Source organism: Empidonax traillii, unplaced genomic scaffold (assembly GCF_003031625.1).
Source record: "Empidonax traillii isolate 1590-97213 ecotype Southwest subspecies unplaced genomic scaffold, ASM303162v1 scaffold138:size3245559, whole genome shotgun sequence".
NCBI lineage: Eukaryota > Metazoa > Chordata > Aves > Passeriformes > Tyrannidae > Empidonax > Empidonax traillii.
This window is the reverse complement of record NW_020955331.1, coordinates 1,662,837-1,687,392: the sequence shown is the minus strand read 5'-3', so window position 1 is coordinate 1,687,392 and position 24,556 is coordinate 1,662,837.

Genomic DNA, 24,556 nt, shown 5'->3' with positions numbered 1-24,556 from the left:
TTCCACAGGTCACCTGCCTAACACACGTGGATTGGACTTCCACTGGCAAAGAACAGCCTCCCTATGTCCACCAGTATTTGAGCATCAAAGGCTGCACCTCTGGTCTTTCACTTAATTAAAAAAAAAAAAAAAAAGAGAATTTGCTAAAAACCCAACCACACATAAATGACTACACAAAAATTACTTTTCTACCCTTTTCCGCTCCTTCCCATAAGTTCACGAGAGTGGCAAGGTTTCTGATAGGGACACCACCCCTATGAATAAAACTTGGCAGGTTTCACATCACTCATTTAATGCAGCACAGAGCTGCATGACATTAACAGCTTCCAACCATACAATTGACAAGGGGAAAATAATTCCTTCTGTTAGCAGTGACCTTCCAAGGTAATGTACTTGCAAAGCATACCAAGTGCTGACAGCCTTTCTTTCCTTCATTGATTTTCCCAAATCATTTTCAGAATTTCTGGTAATAGGTTCATTAGCCTCACAATGAAGAGATGATTAATATATCCACCAAGAAGAAACCATGATGAGCTACAAAGAACATGAGAACACAAAACTGGTGTGAAGTAAATGATAGATCAGCCTGGGACACAGGTGGTTCTGTCCAATGTTGCTCTCCCCTCTGTGCTGCTATAAATTGGGATGAAATCAGGCTCACTCCTATCTGACCTAACTGACCGGAGCCCAGTCTGATCAGGGACACTGCTCATTTCTGGGTTCTTGAAGATCTCATAGTTTAGCTCACCAAATGCTATTGACTTTCACTCAAACAAGCTCAGTTACTTGCATTGCCCACACTCATCTCTGCTGGCGAGAACTGTCTCTACTGCTATGCAGTCATATCGGAGAGAAAAGTGTTCTAGCATGTTGAGGGCACTTCCATGTGGGGCTGACACAACTCTACAGTACATGCCCCTGAATGTGGAATAGCACATCAGCTCCAGGCTCTGTGTGACACTGTGCTGTATGATGCAGGTGCAACAGTTTGTTCAGAGCTAGCTCAGGTCTTTCTAACTTGGTACTCAACATGGTACACACTAGCCCATCCAGCTCCTTGGTAGCATCCTCCAGTACTTGGGGGTGTTTTAATAAGGATTTTTTATGGGACTGGTCTGTTTTGTCCTAAATTCCCTATGTGGTTAAGTTTGCTCTCTCTTTCTGTTTCTAGGTAATCACCTTGAAATGGATAGAAAGGCAACTTAAAACTTGCCAGCCTTGGCATTATCTGAAGTCACTATTTTACCATTTTTGTCAACTCCATGTCATGCTTCCTGTACCTAAGTGGCTGTTCCAGCAGTAATGTCTCTTGATCAAGATACTTGCTTAGAATGCAAACCAATAAAAAGGCAACTTAAAACTTGCCAGCCTTGGCATTATCTGAAGTCACTATTTTACCATTTTTGTCAACTCCATGTCATGCTTCCTGTACCTAAGTGGCTGTTCCAGCAGTAATGTCTCTTGATCAAGATACTTGCTTAGAATGCAAACCAATAAAAAGGTCATGTTCACTGAAAGTATGTCTTATATTCTCAAGTAAAGAGCGGAAACTTTAAATAAAGTTTACCATCATCAAAAGCAAAAATTTGATAAAAATTTTACTGTAATAACAATTGCTCTTATCACTGTATTGCAGCCTCTTGAAGACTTACACCAGCCCCATCTAACCATGCTTTAATTCCTGTATATTTCTCATTTCACTCTATTTCATCTACATCCTACTGGACTGTGGAGTTTCAAAGGTGCTATTTTTCCATTTCTCTTACATGAATGCAGAGAACACAAATCACAACAAGCTCCCCTGTTTATCTCAAAATCTCGAGGACACAGGAATATTCCTAGAGCAAGAGGCCCCAGGCTCAAGGGATTCAGTGGTAGCTGGACCATCTGTGCTACTCTCTTCCCAGGGTCACGTTTAATGCTTTTCTGAAACTACACCTGCATGCCAAACTGGACAGATTCATATCCTCCTGACCGGAGAGAAGCAGATTTAACACTCTCGTGCAATCTTCTTTGGCTTGCTTTTGCTATTTGTAGAATCACTAAGGAAACCAAATGTGAGACTGGTAATCTTTATTCAACATGTGCCTTACCCAGACATGATCTCAGCTAACTTCTGTATCACTTAAGCCCAGCCCATTCTTTCCCATACAAATACCTACGAAATCAGGTTGAACTTGAAGGTAAGCAATGATAGCTTTGACCAAGTAATTTTTAAGTCCAGTCCATGAAGAGCTCCGGGCCTTTGGAACTGGAGCACCTATGATGCTAAGCAGAGTGCATGGTATGTTTGCTATAAAGAAAATAATAACACCTAGCTCTGGCTGGAAAGTTTCACTGCACTTCACAACAGTGGGATGTAATTATCTACCAGAAATGGAGGCAGAGGGATGTGATCTAAGATCACCTACCTGGTCTGGAACAGCCACCAAGGAAACAGTTCAGGACTTGTGTGTCCCAACCCAGTGCTTTTTCCAAGTGAGCCTGACAATAAAATACACCAAACTAGATACAAATACAGCCAATTCTTTCTAAATTCAGGTTCTGCTCTACCCTTCCCTGGCAGCCAGAACTCTCTTTTTAAAGCATTCACCTTCATTTCTGAATAAAATGATCACTCTGTGCCAGTTAATGGTGTTGGTCAGTGTCTGGGGAAAACCAGAGTGTTAGTTAAGTAAAATCAGGGGAGAAAATAAAAAACAAACAAAACCACAACAAAACAAAACACCAATCTCCCCCCTCAAAAAGCCAAATAAATACTAAAACAAAAAAGCCCAGAACTCTACCTTTTATTCAAATTCCTCCAGGAGTGATTCCAACATGTTTCTTAGCCTGTGAGCCAAAAATGGATATGGGATGGATTTTTCACAGCAAGATCAGAGTTTGATTAACAGTTCTATGAGCTTGTTGTTTTAAGCACTTATCATCACAACTCATGTGGTTGCTGGGGACGTGTGACCTTTCCCAATTCAGAGGTGGAAAACCAAGTAAACTGAGGAAAGGATTCCCATTCAAGGCCAAGCTGTATGATTACCCACGCAGCTACAACTCACTCTCCATGCAGTCTGAAGTTCAACTGATTCACAGAGACAGAGAAACACAAGCTGTGCAGGTAAAACCCTTGGCTTATGTCTGGGCTGGCCCTCCTGCATCTGCCTCCTGCCGTGTGGTGTGGCAAATACGAACTTATGCTCAAAGCGCTTTTCACACAGAGAGACGAGAGGCACTGGTAAGATACCATCCACCCAATCTGGACCAGCCACCTCTGTGAAGGCTCTCACCTCTCTGCAAGTGAAAGCAGTCAGACTTAGCTTAGCATGCAATAAAGGAAGCTCCACTAAGGCAACATGACCTTACATGAAGAGAGAGCTGAGCACCTGCATCGAGACAGTGGTCATGACTCAATGACAGGTAGTAATTTGTTGAGTCACAGCAATGCAAGCATTTATCCAAATCCAAGAAATTTCCCAATAGTTACAAAAGAAGCCCAAAGCATAACAGAGTAAAAAAAATACCAGTTTCCCAGAATCTCAGATACCAGGCCCACATTCCCCTCTCTCACTTGATAATGAAAAATAAAATTCAGGTGTATCCTTTTATTAGAAAACCAGTATTTCCCTAATTGCTCCTCCATAAGAGTTTTTAAAGTATCATTCATTTAAACAGCTCCTGGAAGCTTTGGATCTGTACTAATGATGATTAATAGCAGATTCGCAATAACAAAGCTTGGAAAGGATTACTTTAGAAATTAACATCTTACAAAAAATAATTTTCATCTGTGCATAATTAATTCCATAGTTGTTCACTGCAGGGTTTCTGGGACTTCAGAAATAAATATATTACAGGCTGTGGTGTACAGAGTAGATAGGACCTCTGTCTGGCAATTCCTGTGCGAGCCAAAACTTCCCAGTGACAGGATTTTCCATGGTATCAAAGCACTTATGCAATCTCTTGGAAGAGAAATATTGCAGAGTTTTACACAACTGAGAGTCATTATTCCACCTTGCAGCATAAAGCTGTTCTGCACAGGTAAGTGATCAATGGGAAGAAACGAATTCTGAGATTTCTAGTGACATTTCGGTTCACAATGCTCGTTTCATAGCATGTGCACATCTAAGCAGGAGTGAGTTTGAGCTCTGTATCAAGCATTAAGAGAACTGTGAATTAGAAGTCAGATGCTTTCATCACAACACAAAGTTATGAGGCCATTAATTATCTGGTGCCACTCCAAATGCTATTCTACGCCTCAGTATTTCTGCATATTCCTTAGCAGTCCTAGCAACTTAGTGCCCAAGAGTGCCCAGTGACATCCAGCCCTACTCCACAGAAAAAAAATATTGCCATCACTGTTGAGTTTTCCAGAAATCTGAACCTAAAAGTTTCCAAAAATCTTGCAGAAAAAAAAAAAAAAAAACCAGCAAGGGTAGGATTCCCAGCAGCTGCCAGTTCCAGCATCCCCCCCTGTACTGCTCTCCAGTTTGCTCAAGCCCAGCAAACACCTGCACAGTGCAGACTGGTTTGAGTCAGTCCTCAGCCTTTGCTAGGAAGTGGCAGCAATACTGACAGAATAACATTCTGCAGGCAGCATCAGAACATGCTTTAGGTAAAGATTTGATCTTACTTTGACCATAGGCAAAGCTGGTGGGTCTTGCAGTAAACTGTTACCCTGAGCAGTAGGCACGGAGTGACTCTCAGGACAGGGTGGAATTGGTGTAAGTTTCTGTAGAATACTTCTCTGTCAACACAGTTTTCTGTGTGCCTGGGTATGGCATATTTTAATCCCCAGGAAGCTCTGCCACACAGTTTACAGTAGTAAACCCTGAGAAAGGACCCATGTCTGTAAAAGCACATGAACACTAGTTTTGCAGAAGGGGGATAAGAAGCTTTACTTCAGCTGCAGCAGAAAGCAAAGGGGCAACTTGGCTAAGTACCTCTTCCACTTCTGCACACCTTCTGCATGCCCAGAGCACCTACTACACGTGATTCTGTGGCCAAAGAGTCAAAGACAACACTTAGAGAAGCCTACCACTGGGTTTCAAGTGTGTTCTAATTGCAGAGATCCCACTAAATTTACCCTTTCAGGTATTCTGCCAAAGGTACAGGCCATGGTACAAGGTCACAGGTACAAGGACATGGCCTAGAAAAACAAAGAACTCCTAGATATTAAAATGGAAGCTGATTTCCCTCTGTTTTTTCTGTTAGAGAGGACAACTACATCTAATTTCTCTCACATCTTGTTCTTGGTCAGGCTGATACTTGCATCATTTGTATCACCTGCAGCCAGAGGGGAGCATCAAACTGGCAATCTTCCATGACTGTCAGTAGACATACAATCAGTGAGGTTGACTACATGCCCTCAGTAACTTTTGGTTTATGTATGAATTGACAGCACTCTGACACTTTCAGGAGACATTAAATACATCATAGGATTGGGCTAATAGCCAGGGCACAGATCTGGCACATAGAAAATAATAAGTGGAGTATCTCCTTGTAACCACAGCAACTTGAAAAACACAGCAAAAACAGTGCATATCCCTGCAGAATTACTGAGGATGAACAGACATCCATTTGTGAAATATTGAAACAAATAATATAACAATGCTCCTGAATTGCAGAATAAATCTGACTTCATGCAGACATGTCAGAAAGCCAGATGTTGTCTATTGATACTAAAACTTCCTATAATCCTGTAAAATCTGTTGGAAAACATATAGGGAACTGATTGTACCAAAGCTGAAAGGAACAAGAACACCCTGAAAATTGCACAACTAAGCACAGGGGAATACTGATTGTATTTCAGATATTATTCTTAATCAAGCTTTCATGCTTTTTTAAAATATGCATCTTTATTTACGCCCACAGATTGTGTGGTGGAGACCTCATCCACATTGCTTGAGTTTACATCAAGACAAACATGGTGTTGTGATATAATACCAAGACAGAAACATAGCTGAGTGTCTTGAGATAGAAGCTCTGATGCAGAAAATATGAAATTATTATGCACTCCAGCAATTTCATCACAATGACTGCAAAAAAGAAACGATAAACTCACTCTTGGACTAAAAAAAGTAACCATAATTTAAAAATACAGTAAGAACAAGAGAATCTGGGGTCAGAACCAAAGTGACAATGGGTAGCGGAAGACTCTCTTGAGTCTTGCTGAGTTACAACCTTCTCATGTTGTCTCTGTCTAGTGATGAGGCCAAATTTAATTATCTTCTGGATCAATCAGATGCTATAGCAATAATGAGTTTAGTCTACCGAAAGTTCTCCACTGGTTTTCTTGTCACAGTCAGGGTGGGGGACACATTCAATCAAAAAGAGTATGCACATGAATCTTTATCCAAAACTTGAATGAAAGCTTTGGGAATACATGGGCTGTTCATTAATATTTTCTTCCATAATGACTAAAATTGCTGCTTGCATTTCACTGATTTCAGCTATTTTGTTATTAAAGGTAGATATTATCACCAGGATATGAATAGTATTAAGCTGCAAAGAAGCTTGTAGCAGTAGAGAGTTCTTAAGTCTGTGGCTTTACCCAGTGACTGAAAGAAGTCTCAAATAAGCATAAAAAGCTAATGATGGAAAATAACCTGTGATGGGTTCAATTTACAAGGAGAAAGCCCAGTATTTCAAGGCAATCCATCTATGAACTGTTCCACGGTAATGGTAAAAAAAACCCTTAGGGCATGGCAACATTATGCATATCGCTATTTGTCTTTGTTTCACAGAAACCAATCTTAAACAAGGGCCAGGAGGAATCCTAGGAGGTCAACCCCATGTAGACAAATGCCTCCAGTGCTGCAGATCCCAGACCGCTCTTGGCCAATTTATGCCTGAGCTTTGTTGCATTTCCATAGGAAGTCTTTGCTGGGAATTGCACACAAGACAGCTATTTGCACATACACTTTGCTGTTTCACACTGAAGAATTCACTCCATCCTCACTAGATCCTTCCAGAGGCTAAGAAAGAGAACAGAGACTTCTGCTTTATGGAAAATGGACCATTGAGAGACCAACTGAGATGCCCAAAAGAAAACACACAGCCTGCAGCAGAGCCAGAAAAAGAGTCATTGAAACTACGTGTTGCCAGGTGCTTACTGAAAAACTGCAGTTGTATTTCTCACTGGAGAGCTTCTGATCATAAACCAGTGATCTAAGGGGAACATAAATGCCACGTGCTGTTAACAAGGTCTGTTCCCATCATAAACGTACATTTATCTAATCACCCTCACTCTCAGACCTGGATTTTTTCACTGTAAGTCACCAACATGTCACAACAATTACATGAATTGATGCCAAAGAAACGGGTGCTTGTGATTGTTTTGAACAGCTCAAAGCTCTGCCTTGCTTTTTTGTTTGTTGTGTTTGGTTTTTTTAAACACCCTTTACCTGGTAACTTTTTCCCTAGACTTGGCAGTTCAGTAAGAAAATAGACTCAAAAGTGATTCTTCTAAGATATGAAAGTCTTTTTAGTTTAAATATAGTGATTCTTTAAGCAAAATAGCTGAGAAAAAAAATCGGTGTGTTTTTTGGTTTTTTGTTGGGTGTTTTTTTTTTTTTTTTTTTTGATAGATGAAAACTGTGGTGACAGTCAAACATGTCAGGGAAGTAATTCTGAGGCAGGTCTCATTTTCTGCATAAATGCCTGTGCTTGGAATGGGAAGTACCTGTTCTCAATGTCCTTTTACCACCCCCATGGGAAGAAAGCCAAGGACAGGGCTTCACTCTGAACTTCCAACAAGACTTTGCTGCTTTCCACTGGTATTGAAGGAAGTTCTAGGCCTCCAAGACACTGGCCTTGCTGCAGCCAAGGATCTTGGGAGCACAGCATTGCCCCCACTTTAGATCATCAGAGCTTCCTCACCAGCAGGTGAGAGCCAGTAGAGCTCTGCCATAAATTAACCCAACCATGACAGCACAGGAAATGTCCTACACAAGAACCAAAGGAAATAAAGGAAATGGAGAAAAATGAGGGATTATTTTGACCAATAGGAAGAGTTTAAATTGACACAACAGGCACAAGAAGAAGCTTCATGTGATGGAGAATAACAGAATGTTTCCCAAAACAGCGATAAATGAGCAGCCTCTGGAGCCAGACACAGCTAACCTGAGTCTCACAGCGGAGTCCCTGAACACCTTGCTCAGAAAGGGAATGCTTAACTTTGGGCTGCACATCAAAGGGATAAGATCAGGTAAATGGTAATGAACGAGCTCAGGCCAGCACTAACTCCAGCTCCTCCATACAGTAAAGAAATGTGCAAACTAAAAAAAGGGACTGTGAACACAATAAGGTGAATCAGAGCCAAGAACTGAATCCCACAGAGCTTCAGCCAAATGGAGTCATAGGAAATCTTCAGTGCTTTACATCTACAGATCTTGCCATGTTCTGCACACACTCATTAACCCTCCAGGCTGGGCTATTCACTTGCAGGTACTTGTTCCCTGTGAAATAAGGACCCTGCTGCAAGTGGTGCAGAGCAAATCACTGGCAGAGCCCAGGAGATAGAACAGCAATTCAGGTCTGTCCTGACCAGGCACATAGACACATTTTACCTTTCATCATAATATCACAAGTAGAACACAGCTTACCATCACCTGGAAAAGAAGCAAGAAAGGGTTCCAGTGCCTCTGCTGCCTTGAGAAATGCAAATGCAAAGGGCTGGTAGATGTAATATGCACCGGGCAGTGTGCAGGTGTAGTTAATGGCAAAAAACCATCCCTACTTATGGAGAGGAAAAAGGCCAAGGACTGATGTTCAAACATTTCAGGAACAGTTAACAGACTTTCTGTTTCCATTTGCTTTTTTTTTTTTTTCTGGCTTGTCTTATTTTAGACTGCAAACTTGTGAGGCAAGAACCAAATTAGGTCAAACTGAGGAATTCAGTTTATCAAGGGGAAAAACAGTGCATAAGATAGTCCCACACAAAAGCTCATTTATATTCTAGACAAATGATACTACAAACTCAGCAATGATCCAGTAATTTAGAATAAAACACATCAGAGAGGCATCATAATTGGTCAGCTTATCAAGTGCTAAAACAACAGAGAAAGAGTGATTTAGTGATTCAGCTGAAAAGATCTACCAGATGGAAAACTGAAAATGGTCAGGTTGGAAGAAAATGTCCCTAAAGGTACTTCTGGTCCAACATTAATTCAAACAGCAAGAGAATTGTAATTTTTCCTTTTACTGCTGGTGTCATTAAAAAGGCTTGTGGACCAAAGGGGAACTGATTAGTCAAATTTGGAAATGAAATTGTGTTGAGGCAAGTAAACCACAAAGATGACAAAACTCAGTGAAGAAAAAAGAAAAAAAAAAAAAAGGAAAAAGGATTTATAGTTATACAACTCCAAACTAAAGTATATGATTTTTCATGTTGACAGCATCTGCTTAAAGATGACTCCATGGCTGTTAACCTAAGGTTTGGAGAAGTGTTATTTGGCCCTGTAAGTCACTATTATGAAGACTAACCCCATTTTGGGGGGTTATTTGGTGTACATGACAGCACAGATGTGATTTTTGCAAGGCTGGCTCTGTCTTTTTAATTAATTCTGCTCTCTCCAGTGCAGAGCTGACATCTGCCAGTGCCAGTCTTCCTTCACTTTGGTGAAATCCATCTCAGAGCTGATGTTGGCAAGCAGCAAATTCTCAACTTGCTGTTCCCCCCTTAAAGAGATTCTTTCCTCTGCCTTTCACCTACAAGCAGAGGAGGAAATCTAAACCGTTCAGGTGCTAATCTTGCTGATCTGATGAAGTGCTCCATCACTCTCAATCACTGGCAGATCTCATAAGCAAAGCAATGCGAATGCTCTGGGGTGATAGTAACCCTTTCCACATAAACGTTTTCCAAGACTGATTTTTCCATTAGGCTCTTGATCCTTTTGAGAGGCATTGTTCTGACTTTATTAAATGAAATCTGAAGCACACTGCCTCCTAAGGAAGAAAAAGATTTTGCATGCAACAGAAAGTATTACTGTTGCAAAGTGGCAGTGCCTGTGCCTGGGTGCACATGCACCAGAAGTAGTAAGAGCATCCAGCAAGAAGCTATACATCAGAGATCCCAAAGCAGCAAAGAGAAATATCCAAGCTATCTAAACACTTTTTGAAGCTAAGGAACCTGTTTCCCTCTCATGATGCATTTGAAGATTTAGGTGTTACAGCTGCATGCACAGATGTGCAGAAACAAAGGTACATTTTGCAGCCTGAGTGGCAGCTTTGGGAGGAAGCTCATGAAGGACTGTCCCAGCTTTCTGCAGGGTGGGACAGGATGGTGATTTGGGAGCCCTCAAGTGCATTCCTGCTATCTCTGTGTGGTGGGGAAGGAGTTGCAACCAGAGCTGAGAGCAAAAGGACAAATAATTACTACGTGTTGGCACCTTCCGGTAAGGAAAGCAGGAACTGCCAGATCTGATCAGTTCAACAGCTAATTCCAACCATGACTAGCAGGCTGGGATAGATGCCTCTATTGTGGACAGTGAATCACTAACCAGCCCAGAGACATTTCCTTCCATTAGTCAAAGGAAAGCCTGAAGAACAAGAGTTTATTCCACTTCTGTTTTTAATTTTCACTTTGTGGTTAGCCTGGAAAAACTAATAAACATTTAGCATGTCTACCACATAATTCTATGTTTGCCTGCATGTATGGGAGCTGTAGGGAGCAAACACTATCACTCATAATAACAGACCTTAAATCAAGACCTTAAATCTTTGTCTGCATCAAAGAAATCATATTTTTTCTTCCTGTGATAGTTTTTCAACCCCTAATAAATTTTAAATCAATCACATAAACCTGAAAACAGAACAGAAGAATAAATGTTTGCTAAAATATATGCGTGTGCTTATGTGTGCAGATTCAAAACAGGTTGAAAATCTTCTCACAATTAATTCATTGTAGATGTTTTCCAGTTTTTAAGAGTGCCCCACATCCTCTCCTCCTGCAGACAGCTCAGCCACACAGTGGAAAGCTCCTGGAATTGCATTAGCCTATTTCTGATCACTTCCCATGTATTGATATTGAAACTCTCTTAAATTATTAAGATGTTGCTATTTTTAGGTAGCCTATAGACCTAACACAGCCTCACAGCCTGCCATTCAAATGATATATGCTTAAGCCCATTAACAGCCAAAAGTCCAGGACATGGTTTCCCTTAGCTTAATACCCTTTCCCATTTCAGATCTTCTCTTCCTCCATCACTCATGAGCCTAAATAATACACGACAGTTCACATTAAGCTGCCTTGTGACAGTTCTGAGACAATTCCTCAAAGAGCTGCAACTCCCTTTGTGCAGCAGGTTCTTAATGAGCTTTAAGGAAGGGCTTTATAACCTCTGAGAATCAATCTGAGCCCTTATAAACACTCCTCAGTGACCTGCTTTTCAAATAAATGCTTGTGCCTTTTTAGCTAGGAAGGCACAGAGCTGTGTTGGTTGTCTAAGCAGCTTTTGCAGTGAAAGAGGAAGGAATATAAACACTGTCCCAGCCTGAGCCAGCCAGCAGCTGGGCTTCCCAAAGGGAGCACCAGGAAAACTGTAGGGTGTGGTACAGAGGGGTCTGTAGGATGCAGAAGCCTGGGCAACAACAGAGCCAGCACATGAGCACGCGAAGGGATGTGCCTTAGACAAGGTGTTGCCATCATCTCCAGTTTCCAGCAAGGATGTTGCTGTGTCCAGACGGGTTGCGGAAGATCCTGAGGTTCTGCCATGTGCTGCATAGGGAGAGGGGCTGGTGTGGGAGGTGAGTAATGGGATACAGAACGGCTTGTTCTAGAGTCCTGGTTTGTGTCCATCACATCTCGTTAGGGGCCTTGGGTGAAATCACTGATTCACTGACGTCAATGGCAAAACTCCCACTATTGTTCATCTGGGCCAGAATTTCCCCACATAAGAAACACATGAGAAAAACTTCATAGCCACACAGGTGGGTCTTCGCTGTGATCTGCAGCAGACTGTCCTACTGGGGGTGACAGAACCCTCTGCTATTTGCTGTATGTGTGAGAGGCTGAGGTGTGAGGCTAAACTACAAAATGGTGCATCAGAGGAGACAGAACCTGGTAAAGCACGTGTATACACACACAGGAATGCTCTGTTGCTGCTGCTGTGAGGACGGTGTTCTTTAGAGCTGACTAGGGCAGAAATATGAACAAAGTCCAGTACCAGCTTAAAGAAATAGCACCAAAAGCATCCTGGTAAATAAACATGGAATGAGCATCAGAATTTAGCTAAACATATAGGAAAGACTTTGTTTCAAAAAAGCCAACCAAATAAAAAACAACACACAGAACAAACCAAAAGAACCCGATACTACCAAAACCAAACCCCCTAAACCAGAATTTGTTGTTTTATGAACTCCAAAGAACTTTCATCCAAATATTTCCTCAGTAAAGGAATTGCACACTCATTTCTAACTTGACTGTGTTTGTAGTAAGTCATTGTAACATCCTAATTATAATTACAGCAATAGAAGACACTGGTTGCAACAGTAATGTGCTGCACATTCATGAACTAAACACGCAACAAAGCATCTGTATCCAGTGTCAGCACCCATAGCCCATCATTCACTGGAGCTGGATGGAGGAAAAGTCTTTATTATGGTGTTAGATTAGAAGGTCTGCAGGTGTATAACGTGCCAAGAAAGGATTATGCTTTGCGTCACTGAATCTGAGAGAAGTGACACACATTACAATAAACTATTGCCATGCAAAGAAAAGGCCAAGTTACTCACAGCTACAACTACTATTTCACTCTGGAGCAGACTGTCTAAGAAGGCAGCAGGAAAACAGGGATTGATATTTAACCAGTCCCCAATTAGATGTATTTATAAAGGTCTAAAATGTTGCTTGTAGCGTTAAAGCCACAGTGTCCTTCCCGAAGGACACTTCTGGTGCTGACTGTTGCTCTGCCTTAACAAACAATGCTTGTATGCTCCTACTTCAGTCCCCCTTATGTGAGCTGGCTATTATCTTGTTATAGATAAAATAACTCTGTATGTACTAAATTACTACCTGATTTTTGTGCAGGATTTTACACTGACTATGTGTAAAGTCTGCTTCTGAATACGGTCCCCAAAACAAAGCTGCGTGTTTACACTGACCCCAGTTCCTTGCTGTCTGGAATTTTGCTTCAGCACCTATAGGGATGTAAAAAGAAGATAATTCTAGCACATAGTTTGGGAAGAGTTGTAAAACTGTGATAAATTCCGATCCATATTTTAACATTAGTCGGTCTCGCAGTCATGTAAATGTAAAGCAGAATGATGCCTGAAGTATGTTTTTTCTACAAGAAAGTTATGAGAACAGTGATTCAGGTTTGAGTACCAATAACACCTTACACAATTTAAATTTGTACTTAGCCCAGGCAGCTCTTAGCAGACAGCAGAGCATTGTAAGCACCACAGAATTCTCTCTTCACCCAGTTCATGTTCATACACTCCACCATGGAACTGCACAGAAATTTTCATCCCCTGGATTTCCACTTTCAGAGTTATAATCTGAGATCACTTCAGAAAAATATACAGAGAAATTAAACTCTAGACTTGATGGGTTGCTACAGGAATATCCTTTCCCAATAGCTTCCTGTGAAGCAATTGAAAACACAGGATAACTGAGTCTTCTATTGTCACACTAGGATGTGCTGCATTTAAGTGTTACAGCACATGGTGCCATCGGCTGGGGGGATGGTGATTCAGAGGCTCTCAGTTTGACTTTTGATGGACAAGTGCACCTGAACTTCTGCTAACAGCCAACTATCTACAACCTCTTTGGGATTACATGGCTCCTGCAGTACTGATTCACAATTTACATCAGTTGGAAATACATGGTACTTACAGTGAAGAGTTAGAATCAGAAGGAACACAGCAGGGGCTGGTGAGAGCAGGGGAGTTTACCTTCCGTCAGACAGCTCTCCCACTAAACACATCTCTTGACCCACTGCAGCTCTGACACTTTCAGAGAGACCAGGTGATGTGGTAAAATGTAGTCAAAAGTAATTTAAAAGAACAGGAAAAAATTAATGTAATAAGCATGCTTGACTGATAGCACACTGAGGTGAGAACAGCAGGAAACAGGGACTACATCAATTACACTTCCAGCTTTCAAATACACTTATTCTGCCCTACTGGATTAAACAATTGCAGTTTGTATCACACCAGTAATAAGGTATCAGTTTTTCACAACTATTACTGTGTCCACTAGCACTCACATGTGGTATCTTAGTCATTTCTATTGATATTTAATGATCCAGCATCACACAGGCTGCTTCCAGGAAACACGTTTCTGCCTCACTAACTGTCTACAAATTAAAATGGGGTCCCAGAACAAAAGAAATCTGATCTGTGAGGAAATTCAGATCCAGATTTGAATTTGGATCCAAACACCACATCTGGTTTAAAGAAAATCACACACATTACATACACATAGATCTGCACTCCCCTGGGGTTACACACCAGTGCCTAAAATGTATTTTACCTTTACCCAAATCTAATCCTAGATAATGTATTTTCTACATTTCTATTTTTATCTTTACTCACAATGTTTTCAAAGAAAATGGGATGTGTTTTACTGAGAGAAACAGAATAAAGCCAGGAGAGGGTTTATACACTGTGAAAAGGACTCCCTCCTCCCTGTGCTGCTGCAGGGGTCAAGGCTCTGCCCTCATAGCTCTTTAAGGGGGGTTCTTTCCCCAGGACTGCCAGGCTTGATCATTCTTTCCTAAGATCACGTGATATAAAACGTTGATCCCTTGAAACCCCCTGGCTCCAGGGAATCCTCTGGAGGCTGCGGCTGAGCTCGGTGAGTCCAGCCCAGGAGGCGCCGCGAGATGGGGCTCTCGGCGCATGGACAAGGCAGCCACCGGGAAAGCCGGGAGCCTTCCCGAGGGGCACAGGCAGTGATAGGACGTAACAGAACGGAGGTTCTGCACTGATGCCAGGGAAAGCAGTTCGATTTAAAAGCTGCTTTTTGCATAAAGGAGGGAACAGGATACACGTAAAGCTCTCGCCTATTTTAAAAGGACTTGGAATAGCTGGAAGGACACAAAGGGGAAAAATAAACTGCTGTTAAGCCTAGAAGGCTAAGATGGTGTGCCCCTGGGGGCTTGTGTACAGGACACTCCTCAGTTGTCCTGCAGAAAAGAAATACGAGTGAATACACAGCAAATCGCTCCATAGGAGAAGCAAGACTGGGGGAGATGTCTCCTGACTCTTAAACAAGCTTCTTGCATCACAGACAGGGCCACAAGCAGCCCCCTTGTAAAGCAGGCCCTTAAACTCTCTCCAAAGTCTGCTGTGAATAGCATCCACCCCCTGCACCCTGCTTCCTCCCAGGGGCACCACGGCCTCATTGCTTGATGTTTGCTCTCATTCAAGGTATGTGCAGAGGCAGAAAGAGCTGAGCTCAGATGATCTGCTAGCAGACTGAGCCTTGGGACACCCAGCCCGGCCTGTCCCTGGTCCTGCTGGAGCAAGGGTGGGTACTCCAGACAGCGCACAGCTGAGTGTGCCCAGGTACACAATGCAGGCTTGTGGGTTATTGACCCTGTCAACACTCAAACAGCCCAGACATCCAGGACTGCTCACAGAATGTGGAGTCCCACCCGAACTTGGATCCTACACTTTGGTGATTTCACAAGTGGTCTGGTCTAGGTGGAATAGCTCCACATAGACAGCAATACACAGAGGTGAGGCATTAGAAGGCATCCTCTTACGTGCTGTGATTCCACGTTAAGCAGGCTGCAGAAGCTGTCAGTGATCTCTGAGGTGCCTACAGATTTATGCATCCACCTTCAAGAGGCAGTGAGGTTGGAATAGGAGATAGAGACCAAAGAGCCCTGTAACAAACAGGAGCACGAGAGAAGCTTCAGCAGAGGAGAGACAGTATTTTCTTGCACCAAGACTGAGCCAGTAGGTGCCTCCCAAGGAGACTGTTCAGGGTGCTCCTTTTCCCTTGGCAGCAGAGCAAGTGCATCTGCTAATGAATAGAGCCCTTAGAAAGGCAAAGAATTTTTTTCCTCCCTACACACATTCAGAAAAGCAGAGAAGTTGTTTTCGTCTTTTTTTCTTCTCCCCCCTCTTCGAGATTCTTTCATTTGTGATTTCTAATCATCATTCCACTCTTTTTTCCCCCTTTTTCTTCACTCCCCATTTGCAAGCCACCCCCCCAGGCTTGGCACTGCTCCAGACCCAATGAACTCCAGGAAGGTTTTTTTCCCCTCCTTTCCTCACCGCCACCACCTTCTCCTCCCTATTCAACCTGAACTTGTGGACAAAATAAATGCTGGCACTGGGTCATTGTCCTTTCCCTCCCCATCAGAGGAATCCAAGAGAGGATTAAATTAATCTCATACATTGACTCACTCCCGGGTGCTGGCCTGGACTCCTGCCATGCATTGAGATGGCATCAAGTGCAACGTCCCAGCAACATGTTTCTGCAGTGACTTCCTATGCAAAGGCAGCGAAAGGACCCGACTTGGGAGCGAGTGGTTCTATATTGTGCAATGTCAACACAGTCACCACGTTTAACACGTTGCCTTGATCTAAAAGGGAAAAAGAAAAAGCAAAAAAAAAAAAGCAAACAAAAGTAAAAAGCCCAGAAGCCTTGAGGGAATGGACAGTTCACTCAAGCCAGTCACTTAACTGCTTCTTCATTGACTCATTTGTTAATTAATACTGAAGCAAAGAGTACTGGAAGTTGTGTCCTGATGGAGAGAGGCTACAGGGAGTGGGTGCCCGTATATTCAGGTCATCAGTACCCACAGTGACCTCCTAGAAGCCACCAGTGCCAGCCTGCCCAGCATCAGCAGCTGTTGAGTGCTTCACAAAGGAGGACAACCATCACTGCTGCCATTCAGCATGTGGGGAAATTGAGGCACCAAAAAACACAGTGATTCCCAGGAGCCTACCCTAGTAAAAAAATGGGTTACTTTGGAGTTTTAGTTGCTGAAAATACCATCTCACTGCTGTCATCTCTGAAAAGATATTGCTAAGGCTCAACTGCTTGAATAACTCTGATCAGCTGCGTGTGCAACTCCATCATCCTTCACTGAGGTGCACAAAGCTACTTCTGTCCAAGGATGTAAAAATTTTTGGCAGACAACAAGACCCAACTCAGCAGAGTTTATGAGTCCTGTGAAACATTATGAGTTGACTTTGATGCAGCACATTCTTTAAGTGCTAGTGGTTTTAACTGGTAAAGTTAAGACAGCCTCAAGACTTCCAAAGAGTCAGGTAAGTATTAAAGACAGAAATGCACGGATGACTGAGGATGACAATTTGCCATTGATGAAGAGTACATGTAACACATTTCTGGGATGCAGTGACACTCATTCAAGGCTTAGAACACCATGGTGTATGCATGTAGAGGAGCTATCATTAAATAGCTACAGTGGATGTGGTAACAGCATAATCCATAGGGGCACAGGCTGAGGGAGAGCTGTAGAGCTCTGCCAGGTCAGCTGTGCTGTGGCTGTACTTCTGCAGAGCCAGCTAACATAAAGTTCATCTGCACAGCCAAGGCATCCTGATGGCTCTGAGTCAGGAACTGTGGCTATTCCTCATTCTGTCACAGATACCTCCACATCCTTCAGCAACACTGTGACAGCTTCTCATTTCTAGGTGAAGCTAATACAGCCAAGCGCATCTTCCTGTCCCATTCACCACCACCCTTAATGAGCAAGCTGGCAGAAGGGAAAAGGTTGCTGAGAAGAGATAACTGGAGAAAAATTGAAGAGGTAAGACATGACCAGATAGTAAAACTCTCCTGACCTATCTCAGGGAGCAAGTATTAAGGGAACAAATTCTCATTCCTGCCTCAGACTCTCAGTTGACGACAGAACAGCTCTGAAACAATCCACAGATAGCAAACAATTCCAGTCACAAACACCCAGGCACAAATGTCTAGGTGGTTCGTCAGTGCTCAGTTAAATCCTGTGCTGAATAAAAATGTTAAAAATGCATCACATTGTGGCTTTAAATAGTCTCTTGTTGGAGAAATTGGTCTCACTGCCAACTCGAGCTTGGGTAAACTCTGTTTTTGCCGCTGCTGGGATTCTCTGAATGTCCATCAGGCAGTTGCATCACACACTGAATAGTTTGGCATTACCTCATGCCTTAAGGGAAAAGCAGAAGAAAATTAACTAGTAGACTGTTTTCTCTGTCTACTTATTTATTTACTTTGGTGAGGGGCTTTTTTTATTTGCTCTTGTTTTGGGGATATTTTTTTGTCCTTATCCCTCCTGAGCTAAGGGTAACTTGAGTGCACAGTAATAAAAAGGGTGGTGAGTACTTGGGAAGTGTAAGTGGGGATGTGGAAGGCAAGGGAAAGAAGAAAAAATGTGAGTCGAAGGATTAAATCCAAATTCCAGTCTGGGACTTTTTAACGAAGATGGAATACTGACTAGTTGAGCAAATTAGGCTTTTTCAAGGGGGTCTGGGGAAGCGATTGGTTTCTATCCAAGCAGAAAATGTCATTCTTCTCCATCGGTACCAGTGAAAATAAGAGAGACAAAACACCCCCAACCCTGCTCTGAGAAATCTGAAAGGATAGAAGAACAGACAAGGACAAACAAGTAATTAAAAGGAAATTGCTTCTCCCTCCCCCCCCAACCTTTTCTTTCTTCCTAAATGAAAGTGGAAAAAATTGATTAGGAGGTCAAAAGGAGGAAGGACCGAAGAACTGCATCACGTGCAGTGCCACGTGAAACAGCCACTCTATTCCACCAGGGTGTGGACAGAAACATGCTGCAGCCACGGGGCTGAAGACCTGCAGGAATGGACAAAAACTTACTTCTCAGTCTGCTTTGATTGAGCCTTCTTCCTGCCTCTGAATCTTACTTTCATAGTTACAGTTTCTCTGCCTAAATTAACCATTACTGAAAACTTAAAAATTTTTCACGTATGTTGTTACTTACTGCCTCATCGAGACACCAGGCCAGCATTTTATTCCTCCTCCTCTACCATGTTTCTCACTGTGGTTTCCCAGAGGACAGCTAGCACACACTGACCAGCAGCTGCTCAGGTCTTCACCTGGAAGTCACCGCCTGCACAGCAGGTCAGCAAAGACAAAAAATGCCCTCATCTCTGTCACTGCAGTAGCTAGTCCCATATCCTACTCAAATCTGGTCTAATTAGTGGATTAACTAATATTATCCTGATAAAGTAGATAAAAGAGATGCTCAACCTTTGTTAACTGCTGCCCTTCTAGCACAGAGCTATGTACAGTGGCTTTGCCTTCTATAGGATTCACATAGGGACTTCATTTGGAGCTCAAAGCACAATAGCCACACAGGAGAGGAGGCACAGTTCATGGGACACTAAGTATAAACTTTATTTCAGCAATAGTGCAGTACTTTTTAAGGAAGCAAAGACTTTGTATCAAATCTGGATTCCCTTGTATGCCCAATGGTCCACAGCTTCAAAGGATTCATTCAGCTCTGGATGGAAGTATCTCAAGTCATATCCAAATCATCTGAGAATTCAATACTCACTGAAACTGGAATATAAGGTAAGGAGAAAAATAAGTTAATAGAGAGAAGTTTTATATAAAAACCTGTTTGCTTCATTGAATTAGAGTGAACACCTCCGTAAGCAAGTAGCCCAACCTTAACAGTGGCCACAGCAGTAGCTAGTCAGAGCACACAGATATATGATACTTCTCCCTTATATTCTTCCAGTATCCAGCTATTTGCAGCCCAGGAACTTCCCAAGACAGGCATTTTCAATGGTTGGTAACTCTGGCTGGATCTGTCCTTTCTGAACTTCTCCTATCTTCCCTTAAACAAATGTAAAACTTCAGCCTCTACACCATCTTTTGACAAGGAGACTCTCTAATCTCTAAAGTATTTCAGGCGATATTTAAAACACCAGGCAGTGATGTACATTTAGTTTGCAGGGCCTGCAAACCTCTCAGCTCATCTCTGTTGAAAATAGTCATTAACACTTTTTGGGAAATGAGAACCGTCTCTCCTCCATATTCAAGCTGTCTCCTACGATGAGCTGTGGAAATGCATCCTAGGCAGCTCTGCTAAGCAAACATTGGAGATCCTAGAGGGTGTTTTGCCAAAGCAGCTGGAAAACCTCTCCAGACACCCACCAATTCCACCTTACAATTACAGTATACACCTATGCACAGCTTGGACAGTGATATCCACACAACCACAACAACTGTGGATCTTTATCAGCAAAACGCTATGAGAAATTATATAAAACCCACCAGATTTCTTGAGAAGCTTAGTCAGTACATTTGTAAGCATTTGTTAGAGGTCAGCATATTTCCAAGGAAACCTGAGAGAAAGTCTCATTGATTTGAAATACAATCACTCAGAATTTAGATCAAAGTGAGATATCTAAGACATTTAGTTAAGTTCCGCTTCAATATTTCTAATTTTCATGTGTGACTCCAAAAATGAAGTGACAAATTTGTTGTAAGAAGCTCACTGGTAAAGCAAAGGGAAAAGCCAGATGAAGTCCTACGAAGTGGGAAGGCTGTTTCCAGCATCTTTTCTGTTTGACACTCATAATCAAGAAAGCTTTCTACAGTAACTTAAACCGAGCCAGCAGACCCATGGCCAGCAGCCAGGCCTCATCCTTCTGACGCTTGTTTCACCACACACTCTCTACACACTCTGATGCTAGAGGGGTTTATCCTGGGGAAACTCCCCAGGCATAAGGCATTACTGACACCAAATGTTTAGAGGAGTTCTTGCACATAGAAAAATGAGAATGTATTTTTATGTTAGACAAAATAAACACTTAAAAAGACCTAACCTCCTGCACATCAGATATCAGGCTGAGAACTCATTACCTCTGACTGAAACTTCCTTTGAGGATATTTGATACTTTAATTTTTTTAATATTTTTTTTCTTAACTAAAGCATTTGTTATTGATCTTTGTTGGAGGTAAAACATTTATCCACCTGAGATATTCAACCTGTATATTACTGGTTTATATAATTAAGTGATGTCAATATATAGAAGTAGCTTCATGATCCACTTACAAGAGCCATGAAGACATTCCTAGGGAAGTCTGAGGAGCAGCAAGGCAGTCAGTCTGCACCAGGCTTTCATTTGCCTGACAAGCCTTCTGCTCAGAAGAGTAAGGTTCAGTAACCAGAGGTCCTGAGTAACCCAGAACAACAATGTCCCAGGCTTTGACTGGTACTACAGCAACAGCTAAGCTTGGCTGGGACATTTTCATTATACTCTCAGTGCTTGAAAACAAACAAATTTGTACAACACACACAGACAGTCTTTTCTAATCTCTTTTAATGGCACTCTGAAGACCAGACTGTCAATTGTCCACTGTGTTCTCAACAATTTGCTAATGATAATTAAAGATGCTCAAAGTTTGCCAACTATTTCAGCACTCTATTTAACCAAGAAGATAAGGTTTCAGGAGGAAAGCAAATGAAATTAACTTGATCCAAGGAGGGGGTGTGACCTACAGAGGAATCACAAGGGCAGAAAGATAGCAAAGGCAGAGTAAAATGTTCTCTAAACAGCACAACAGATACACAGAGAGATGATGCCAAAACCCTGGAATGAGATTACAAAAGCAGGAAAGCGAGTGGATTCTTTTTTCCTTTTTCTCTGTAGGATTCCATCCCAAAGAAGTTGCTTAGACAACAACAACCCCCTGCCATGCAATCCGTGTATGAAGAAAAACAAATCCATGCTGTAGTAACAGAAAGATCAAAACATGGGTTTTTTTCCCCCTACCCCTGCCTCTGGCTGAGAGAAATAAAATACCTGGAGGGTTCATTTCTGCAGGAAATATTTCCCCCATAGGCTGTGACATATTGGGCATGAAATCCCCAGAAAACAGAGGAAGAGAAAAAGAAGAGAAGGCAACTGTAACTGGAAGCACAGCTTTGGCTGCTCTGAAGTTCTACTGAATTAAGAGTCCTGTATGAATTCCTGATTTCAGAGAATCATTCCAGGCATTGACCCACACAAGACCATTCAGTGGGCCACTAAAGCTATGAGTGCATAGTTATTTTTAAGAAGGTCTGGTGCGGCAATATAAAAAAGTTAACAGACACCCATCCATGGTGCATTTTTCCCTATGTTGACACATATAGCAGGTAACCAAGGATACACCTGTCCCTTTGCAAGATCAAACTCATTGCCTCACAGGAAACACATTTCCTTCCTGAAGGTCACCAGTGCTTCCAGAATTTCCTATGCCATGATCCAGTGTGATCACATACTTGCTCCCGACAGTTTTATGGAATTTGATCAAATTCATACTTTCTGCAAGCTCCATACCTGCAAAATTGTAGCTGTGACCTCATAGTAACCTTAAGAATTAGGCTCTTTGTACTTCTATTGTTTTGTTGCACTATTTTTTGAACCTGTTTATTACCTGACTGTGTTCAGAGCAGCATACCAACTTCCCAATCAAAAATAAGTAGCATGTTTTTACCAAAGGGAAGGAAGTCTTTATTTGTGAAGAATAGTTTTGCCTTATACCTCAAGGAGCTTTATCTCTCCACCTGTTTTCTGAGCACACACATTTAACTTCTGCTCATTTTAGTAAGTTTCAGTGACTTCAGCAACACCCACTTGGCAGGATTATGTCCCCTTTCTGTGACCAAATAGTAACTGGTGTTCCAGCAGGTTGCCCTCCACATCATTCTCAACTAGAAACTCAGGGAAAACACTGTACTGATTCACTGCCGTTTTCCACCCAGTGAATAGTCAGCATCACCCAAACAAACAGCTGCATCTGAAAGGTTTCTAAATCTGTAAGAAAATAACACACAGGGAGAAAGCCTTCTCCATACAGCAAGAATCAATATAGGAAAATTGTTCTTACAAGTTACAGAGTCTGTCCTGAATAAATAGTGTGTTTTTTGCTTATATGAAGTTTCACTTATGCTCAGAACTGTAAGACAGATTTCACAGTAAGGAAAGAGAAGGCCAAAGAAACTCATATCTGCCTGTGCATCAATACCCACTATTAGAGACACATTAGAAATGCCAGTTGGCTGTGAATCTGCACATAAAAAACGAAAACAAACAAACAAAGGAAACACAGACTGAGAGAAATGATCCTGGAGAAGAAAACAAACAAAAACTTCAAACAAAGACTAATCAAACAAACAAACAAAAAAAAGCCAAAACAAAAAAAGGAAACACAGTGAGTAAACAATAAAAATAAAATAAAATTAAAAAAAAAATAAGCAAGAAAGAAAACTGCCTTGCCTGTGAAACAGATGGCTTTCTAGGGTACTGGAAGAGGAAGGGTATACCTACCCTCCATCTTAGTAATTGGTAAAGTCAGATACAAAGCCTATTTGAGTCAGTTGGTATTTTCACCTCTTTGCCTGGTCTAGATGGAGCTATAAACCAATTTGACAGCTACAAATCTCCAAACCCTTTGTGTAAAGTCTTCTCCCAAGTAACAAGTGACAGGAAAAGAGGAATGGCCTCAAGATACACCAGGGAGGTTTAGATTGGATGTTAGGAAAAACATCTTCACTGAAAGGATGGTCATGAATTGCAACAGGCTCCTCAGGGTTGAGTCACCATCTCTGGAGGTATTTCAAAGACATGTAGGTGTGGCACGTTGGGGCATGGTTTAGTGGTAGGCTTGGCAGTGCTGGGTTAATGGTTGGACTCGATGATCTAAGAGGTCTTTTTTAACCTAAATTATACTATGATTCTAAACACCACATCTTGGGAGAAATACTAAAAAAATATATTTCAGTCTTGGAAGACAGCAGCCAATAAGATCACATACTGACTGCCTGTTTGTAATCCCAAGCTTTTATATATATATGGTTGCCTAAATTACATTATTTACCATGCAATTACATCTTTGTTCTAAAGGAAAATTCTTGTAAATCCAGGATATTTACCTATTTTCTTTAACACTTCACTTCCAAGCCAACCAGATAGATGGGCACCTGACCTGTGTTTAGGGAAAAAAAAAAAAAAAAGACTAACACCAACTGCCAAACTGGCAGAGTAAAGTAATTAAATGTGATGTGCATGTGGAAGTGCACACACACAAAAAAAACTTGAGTAGTATTCCTTAATTTTTAAATCACACCTTTTCCCCTCCAAATGACTGGGAATATAAACCAATAATCAGAGAATCTTATTAAATGTTAATTTTGAATCTGGCCATATTGATGCTCAATTAGCTCCTTCTACTTGAACTATTTCTATAAAATACATTCCTACTAAGTTTTAGATAATTACATTCTCTAAGAAATTCAAACTTTTGTAGAAAACAAAGCAACAGTCAAAAGCCATGGAAGTCTACTGACTGTAAATATATATATCCAATGCAATTCCAATTTTAGCATCATTTATTTTAAAAATATTTTACACTTGTTGAGCAAATTTTTCAAATCAGCAAAACTTGCCTAAGCTGTTTTTCATTTACAAGTTTTATCTCATCTATTAATAACCCAGGAAGTGTTTCATGTAAATACTTCCAGGTTTGACAACCTGCAGCATCCCATTTTCCCATTTGCATGTTTCAATATTAGCACTTTGGGGCCAAATTGTCTTTTTTTTTTTTTTTTTTTTTTTTTTTTTTTTTTTTTTTTTTTTT